Here is an 8626-nt window from a genome sequence, read left to right on the forward strand (position 1 = left end):
GTAGTAAAGAGTTGAACTATGCGTTACACACCCACTTAATTTTCACCTTACTCATGAATTCTCAACATATAAGGATCCATAATTGGGACTATTATACAATCTAACATGTGCATGTTCATGGACACAACATCCAAACAAATTAGTAATGACAAGTATAGCCCAGATTGCCCTCACAGTCAAAGAAGTCTACCACACTTTTTCATTTAACCAGTGGACTATCAAATAAGACTCTCACTCTCACAAAAAAAGTTACAAACATAGTACATACACCCATAAACTTGCTCTTATCATGTAATGCCCCCTATGGTTGACTTGCAAGGATCAAACAAGACTTGTTATGGCTTATAATGATGCTTCAGTGAAAGGTGAGGAATGATTTTGAGAAAGTGACTTCAAGTTAAAATTTCACCCTCTTTGCCCTAATTTTCTACTCACCATGACTATTTCTTTTCTACAACCCTTACAATCTATACTACTCATTCAGCAGCCCCCTTTTTTTAGGAGTTTACCTCAACCACTCTCAACTTTCGCTGATGCTGTCAGTTGAGGTGCACATTATCTAACTAGATCAGGGTCGGATCAGACATTTTATTATACTTCAAACCACTTTCATCAAATTGTCCACTTCCTAATAGTAACCACCCTCAACTTAGGTATTTTGCCTAAGTTAAGGTACACAATATCCAATCTTGGATCAGTGATAAAATCAGGTGCTAAAATCCTAAAGAGAGAGAATCCAAATTATTGGGGTTGAATAAACAATAACAAAAGCTCAAAAAGAGTCCAAAGGGAAAAATTACATCTCTTTTGTGTGGTTTTTATGGCTGAGTAGACTAACTATTGAAGGAGGCCTGCCGTCTTATCCTATTAGATCAACCACAAAGTAACAAAAATGAATCGAGAAAGTTCTAGTTATACACACTATGCAAGAATTATATCAAAATACTTACACATACTGACAATTAGCTCATACTTATCCTACAGACTCTTGGAGTTACATCACATGAATATATTTGCTCTAACTTAACACTCTAATGCCAATAACAGATTCATCATGGTTGATCAACATATATTAAGTGACAAAAAAGAATTTTCATACACTACACATTCACAGTTTTCCACCACATTCATCATTCTTCCATACACATGAAAGGTACCAAACAAAAAAATATATTTGTAATCATGCAACAAGATTTACATCACGATGAACAATCGAAAAATAAATAACAACCTACACATGAAGGTTCTACTAGATAGCACATGAGGGAAAAGAACACAAATAATAAAAAACCCCGTGGTGATCAAAACACAACAAGTACCCACCCCCACTAAACACATATGCTTTTTCCTTAATGCATAATCATTAAAGTACAAGGGAGTAGAATACTTACAAATCCCTTAGGATTATGAATTGATCAAGTCAGGTGAGGTTTTTCTGGCCTCGGAAGCAACAGCAGTGACCCCTTCAGTGGTTGGGGTACTCAAAATAGCTTCCTCCTCAACAAAAGCGATCACTATCAAAACTGTCATGGGCTTCCTTATTGGGGATGAACTGGTAGAAACTCTTGATGCCTCGTCAGAAACTTTCTTCTTTCTTTTCTCCTTATCTCTCTTCGATCTTTTCACTATTTTCCTTAAAAAACAATTTTGGTAGTTTATCTCTGCGCTTTCTCTTTCTTTTTGATTTTGGGTCACCACTTTCATCAATATTCTTACCTTTATCTTTAAGTGGTATGCCCATGGGATTATGTAATGACCCGGGACTACCCCCTAGTCATCACACGGTGTTTATAGTCCTGAGGGACCAAAAGTTAACCCATGAGTTTGTACCTGTTGTGCGCACTGAATAATAATATCATAATTTTAGAAAACATCTAATATTTTCATAAGGTTTTATCATTAAATCAATACTAAAATATGAATCTATAGAAAAACTGACTGAATCTGATTAAATACTGATAAACTGACATGTCAACTGAACATCCAAATACTGAATAACTGACTTTAATGTCTGAAAAGCCTCTAAAACTGACTGACTGAATATGAGTTGATGTGACAGGCCTCAACTAACTCTGTTGACTACTGAAATAGAGATATGAAGTAAAATAATTTATCCTCGAATGATGAGGACTCACCACTGCTACTATACTGCTGATATCCTAAGGGATGACGTCTAAGTGCGGTCTGGGAACTGAGCATCAACACCTATGATATGATACATTATAGCGCAAAGAAAGGTATGCGATCAGTACTTTGAATGTACTGGTATGCTAAATGAGGTACGTTGATATACATGGTTTCATAAACAGAACTAATAATTAATTGAATATGCATGTACAACATGGAGTACTAAGTAGAGAACATAGAATCTGTAAATACTAAAAATATATGGAGAATTTGTAAATATCGAGTATGCATGACAGTCTATAAATACTGAATATACATGAAAATCTGTAGATATTGGGAATGCATGACCAAGCATATAACATGGACTAAGTAAAATCTATAAACTAAAATACTGAAAAATATGGATATATGTGTATGCTTTGGTCAAGTAACTCTAAGACTGCATAACTAAACTGAGACTGTAACTGAGACTATATCTGAGACTGTGGGAGGTATCATTTAACCGACATTCTCCAATTTGAGCTAATCAGGGTCCAACCTGTAACCCCAGTTGGAAGGGTGTTAATATCGTGACACGAGTACTAACGATGGCTATGTGGATCTACTAAATTGATATAATATCCAAAGGACTAAGGGTGTCAAGCCTGAACTGACGAGTGACCTCTAAAAGATAGTCAATCCTAATCTAATGGGTGACTTCTCATATCCTATGCTGGCTACATAGTTCTGGAGTATAAGGACAGCTACTAACAACTCTACCTATCTGATGGGGAAGTCTTCATCCCTACACTCGCTCGGTGCTAAATCCTACTCCCAACTGAAAGACACTGAAATAATAGATTGTTCTTAGTTTAACTGACTGATATTTGACTATTCTAAAAATGCTCACAGCATAATCTAAAGTTATTCTGTAATATACTGAGACTAGACTTAAATAAACAGCTATGGATTTCAGGTATTCAATACCCCCAGGACTCAAAATAATTATTGTAAAATGACACTAAAACTTGGAGATCAAAACATAAAGGCTCTTATTAAATAAATCACTCTTGTAGGCATTTTATCAAACACTTGTAGTTCATGGTTTAAAACAATCATAGGAATTTCATGGATCTTGTAGGAATAGCATGAATTCATCATAATAGCATTAATTTATGGTTTAATTCAATAAGTATTAATGTTAAAACAAGGAGGACTGAATAATAACATATTTCATGGTAACATGGTATAAAATCAATAGTACATGGAGATTCATGGATGAAATCATAATTTAAAATACAATAACTTGAAAAGATCAAAACTTGTAAATTAAATAGGTTACTTGGACTCCATGGACTAAAGGAATCCATGGATGAACATCTAACATACCTTAATGGATGAATTTCTTGAAGTTCTTGGTGAGTTCTTGAGTATTGACCTTGAATTTGAAAGCTAGGGTTCTTGATTGGGAGAGTATCTTCTTTGATTTAGGGGAAAAGTTTTTAAAATAATGAAATAATAGGTTAATTAGGGTGGGGGGAAAAGACTGTAATGCCCTTAGATTTAAAACTCAAAATTATTAAAAAAACTCTCAATTTTGTGAGTTGGTGCGACGCGGTGCTATCGCGTCATGTCACTAGAATTAGACAACAGGAAACTAAGGACCTGCCGTGATGCGGAGGAATAACGGTGCCCTTTTGATTCTGAAACTCACCCTTGGCGCGATGCATCATTATCGCAACAGGACACTAGAAAAGTACAATTAGGATTTTGGTTGACGGTACGATGCAGTGGTTTTGCAAAGATTTACTGGAAATTGAAAATTGTCATTTATGCTGGCTCTGTGATGCGCTAAGGGTTAAAATGATGGTGCTTAAAGACTGAAACTTAAAATTGCCATAACTTCTTACTCGATTATCGAATTTAGGCAAATTTTATATCATTGGAAAGCTAACTGAATTTCCTACTCAATGGAAGGCTCTGAACTAAAAAATAATGAGTGTTTCAAAAATTTTATATATGAATACTCATGTATTTAGACTTAGATTATACTAGGAAAATATGGGGCATTACAGATCAACAAGGCTTTCTTCATCATCACTTATCACCAATGTAGGATCAAATGCCAGTAATGGTGGTTGTTTTTCAGCTCAGCAATGTCAACTTATGCCTGTTTAAAATCTTCCACAAACTTTCCAAAGTCTAGAATTGATAACTCATTCAATCGGTTATTTGCATATTCCTCCATGCAATCCCTTCTAGTATAAATATTCTCATAAGGCTTGAGGGCTTCAGCAATAATCTAGTCAACAAATGGTTTGAACTCTTTCGCCCAAGCATGTAACTATCTCTCAAACTTTTTCTAAGCTTTCACAATCTTTGAAAAGTTTTCTTGTGTCATCCTGTATTCCTAATACCTTGGTGGGACAGATGCAGTGTCAGAAGTCTCTCCCATCGGAGGCATCAATCTAAAACCTATAAAAGTACCTGGCGGCACATAATCTGGTGGTACATAAGTGGTCAATGGTAATGGCATACCTGGGGGCACCCTTGCTGGTGCAGACTGTGACTCATATGCAGACGGCTTATGGACTCGCATCTCATACATTAAATTATCCCTTATTCGTTCAATAACCTTTCTCTTTCTTGTTTAAACTTCATTATCAACTCCCCTAAGTAAGGGCACATTAGCCTGTCTGCATAATTTTGTAATCAAGCATGGGAATGGAAATATGCTCTCCATCTTGTGAGCGCGAACAAACAAGTCATCAATAATGATATAGCCGAAGTCAATCTTCAGCCCCTCAATCATACTAGCTACAAGTACTGCCCGTTGGTGGTCTAGGTTTGTATCCCCTCCAGTCAAAATTAGTTTCAATCTCACAATAGTCCACCAGAACTTTACTCTAAAGCTTAGGGATGATTTATCAATTTTGTCCTTGGTATGCACCCATGACAGGTTACCATCATCAGTAAGGACCCTAGCCAACCAAGGCCTTTGTTCAGAGGTAGAAAATATGCGATGCTTAAGATTCGGAGTGATAGCTAGTGACTCATAATTAGGACAGAATAATATTTTGTTCAACATGAGATCAGAGATGTCAATTATTACCCCTCTTAGAGGAACTTGAGTCCTATTTCTCATGTCTACTAATCGGCTACCCTTGGGATAATCTTTTTCCAGCAATGCCAAGTAATTAGCATAAAAATCCCATACAAGATTAGGGTAGTACGATCTGGAAAGTTTGCTCAACCAGGCCAGCTTGTACTCATTAAACCCCCTTTCAAGATCCAGATACTCATCAAGCTCAGAAGTGACTATCTGGTATTCTTCTGAGATGGGTCACTTCATTGGTCCATTCTATACTGGCTTAATCCCATCATAGAAGTGTTTCCATGCACCCTTAATCTTCCACCACACTTATGGCTCTTTATTTTGTATAACATTAGCATCCTCAAGTTCCGATGCCTCAACTTGGTCGGGGTTTGATGTGTTAACCCCTTCCTCATTGGGGTTGGAACTAGTGATGTTGTTGCTCTCGCTCTTACTCTTTTCCTCAAACTGGGAGAGTACTTGAGTCTTTTTATCATGTTGACAAATGTTAAAGACAGGTGCCTCTTCACCTCATTCCTGTTCTCCTCTGCCTCATGACTATTGAGGCCTGCCACCACCTCTACGTGAGGGTAATTTCTATGTTATTATTCCTGAATAGAGAACAAATAATCAACTACTAATTAGGATCAGGAATAAATCAATTGTTGTTTTGAATTGACGGACAGGCTGACGGTCCATCAGACTGCTGACGGCCCATCGCACTGTCCATAAAGGCTTACCCAGATAAATAAAAACTCAGTAGTTTAGTGATGGTTGATTTGATGGTCTGTCAGTTGGTTGACGGCCCATCACTCTATCTATTACTTCTTAAATAGAAAGTAGTTCCTGGTCATTTGTGGTGACAACCTTTTGGGTGAACCATCACTGGATTGATAGTCCATCACATTGGATGTCAGCCATACTTTTACAGCTTCACTTCTCTTTTTGGCATTTTTTTCGAACGCCTCTATTCATGCAAATAACTCTATATTCAAGCAGATTTTGATTGATGGCCCATCACTTTGTCCGTTACTGCTTAAATAGAAAGTAGTTCCTGGTTATTTATGGGGATGGCCTTTTAGGTGGACCGTCACTGGATTGATGGTCAGTCACTTTAGCTGTCAGCCATACTTTAAAAGCTTCACTTCTTTTTGGGTATTTTGTCGAACACCTGGTGTACATAAGAGTTGTAATTACAATATTCATGCAAATGACTTTATATTCAAGCAGATTTTGAACATTTTTGTTGAGTATGAATTACTCAGACTTCACCCACAACAACTTACACCAATGTTTGACTTCAACAATATAGACAATGACTATTACTACTAAAAGTACTCAAACTCACATTGCAGCATGCTTCGACAATTAAAATAAGAAAATAATAGTTTAGATCATATCTTTTTTGTCGATGTGTTCTTCACCTAGTTGGAAATTCGGGACTTAGGAACTGCTAAAACTTATTGCTGGCTTTCAAAAGTGAGATTTTAACTTATGACGTTAATAAGAATGACAATGATGGGGGTGTTTAAATAAGTGATAAAAAGAAGATGAAGAGTCCTGATAAGAGATGAATGTGATTTAAGACAATTAATGCAGAAGAATTTAAATGGTTTCAGGAGTTAAAAATATGGGAACGTGCATGAAACTGCTTCCCCTTATCCATTTAATAAACCTTTGGTTCGATTCAAAATAAAAAACAATCCACAGACTTTAGTTGACCCGACCCATCACTTTAAGGAAAAACTAGGGTTTAACTAATGGTGACCCTGACGGTCTGTTAGATACTACGTCAGACCTTACTAGAACATCATTTTATCAGCCTTCTCTTGATGGTAAGTGTGATGGTCCGTCAAGGTGTTAAAGATCCATCATACTTTCTGTCACTTCTTATCCAGTAACTCAAATTTATGTTTCCATGTTGACAGTATAGATAATGGCCCGTCAAGGATGTAACGGTACATCGCTTTTGCCATCAAGCTTTATCCAAATTGGATAATTTTTTACCCATGATCGCGATGCCTTCAACGGTGGCTCATCAAATGGCTAATGGTCCATCAGTCTTTCCATCGCAATGCTCCAATTTGTTCAATTCTTGTTTCCCTGAACATTATTCCTGCACACTTAACAACCCATCAATTGTGCATTGAAAAATAACTAATTCTAACCAAAATTACAATAGCACATTGTGGGTTGCCTCCCTCTAGCGCCTGATTTAGAGTCGCGGCATGACTCAGTTTACTTGATTACTCAGACTTTATCAAGATAAACTATGCTTAAGCATTTCACCGAGTCTAGCTCAAATGAGTGACCCACTATAGAAAAGTCATCCACGAATACTTCTAGAGTGTCCTCCACCATATTCGAGAAAATTGACATCATGCACCTTTGGAACGTGGCCAGTACATTGAACAATCCGAATGGCATTCGCTTGAATGCAAATGTTCTATATGGGCATGTAAATGATGTTTTCTCTTGATCTTCCTGGGCAATCAAGATCTAATTATATCCTGAGTACCCATCTAAAAAGTAGTACCAACCCCTTCCTACCAAGTGATCAAGCATTTTATCCATTAAAGGCATTGGGAAGTGATCTTTTAGCATCCACGAGTTCAGCTTCTGGTAGTCCATGCAAACTCACCACCCGGTCACTAGCCTAAGAGAAATTAACTCATTCTTTTCATTTGCAACCACAGTTATGCCTTCTTTCTTAGGCACGCACTGTACTGGACTCACCCACTTATTGTCGGGGATTGGATACACAACCTCTGTGCGGAGCCACTTTATAATCTCCTTTTTCACCACTTCTTGCATTGGTGGGTTTATCCTGTACTGATGCTTAATAGTCGGTATACATTCTTCCTCTAGCTGGATTTTGTATGTGCAGATACCCGGTGAAATACCTATAATATCCACAATAGTCCATCTGATAGCCCTCTTGTATGTCCTAAGCATAAAAATAAGGGCCTCAACCTACTGCTCTACCAAATCTATTGCAATAATAACTGGTAACATATTTCCAAAGCCTAGAAACATATACCACAAATGGCCCGACAGCTCTTTCAGTTCCAACACTGGGGCATCCTCAAAAAATGGTTTGGCCGGTGGTGTGGATGATTTTTGAGGTCCAATTCCAGTTTCTTGGGGGCATAAGAGTATGACCCTATTCCTGTCAGTGCATACATAGTTTTATCATATTCTTTGACTCCTTCACTAACAAAGTTCATCAATACCGCAACTAATGTCTCCATAGCAAATCTCTCCTCAACCGGTACCTCTTACTCATCTTTATAATATATATCAAGGATAAACAACACACTCATCTCCCTTTGCTACTTCATCAATTGGCAAACATCAAAATTGATCACTTCATTATAGAGCCTAAATTTTAGTTCATTGGTTTGCAAGTCAATCAATACACTCTTG

Source organism: Capsicum annuum, chromosome 5 (genome assembly GCF_002878395.1).
Source record: "Capsicum annuum cultivar UCD-10X-F1 chromosome 5, UCD10Xv1.1, whole genome shotgun sequence".
Lineage (NCBI taxonomy): Eukaryota > Viridiplantae > Streptophyta > Magnoliopsida > Solanales > Solanaceae > Capsicum > Capsicum annuum.